The sequence below is a fragment of the Plasmodium gaboni genome, chromosome 14 (assembly GCF_001602025.1).
Source record: "Plasmodium gaboni strain SY75 chromosome 14, whole genome shotgun sequence".
Classification (NCBI taxonomy): domain Eukaryota; phylum Apicomplexa; class Aconoidasida; order Haemosporida; family Plasmodiidae; genus Plasmodium; species Plasmodium gaboni.
The window spans coordinates 431,881-432,175 of NC_031494.1; positions in this window are offsets into that span (position 1 = coordinate 431,881).

A 295-nucleotide genomic window follows, 5' to 3' on the forward strand; every position below is an offset into this window, starting at 1 on the left:
TATATTATTTTTGTCTCATATAATTTTTCTATAAATATAAATAATGCTTCTTTATATTAAATAATTGTTTTTTGCTTTCATTTTATATATGTTTCCTTTTATTTCTTATTATGTGTGTTTTTAATTTTTTTATAGTAATACCTTTAAAAATTAAAAATAAGAATTCATACAATTATTAATTTATTAGATAGACGTATCATTGAAAACATTTTTATAATTGATTTGTTATATATTTTTCGTTTTTTATTTTTCAATTATTACTTAAAAAAAGAGTATCTAATTAATATGAATATTA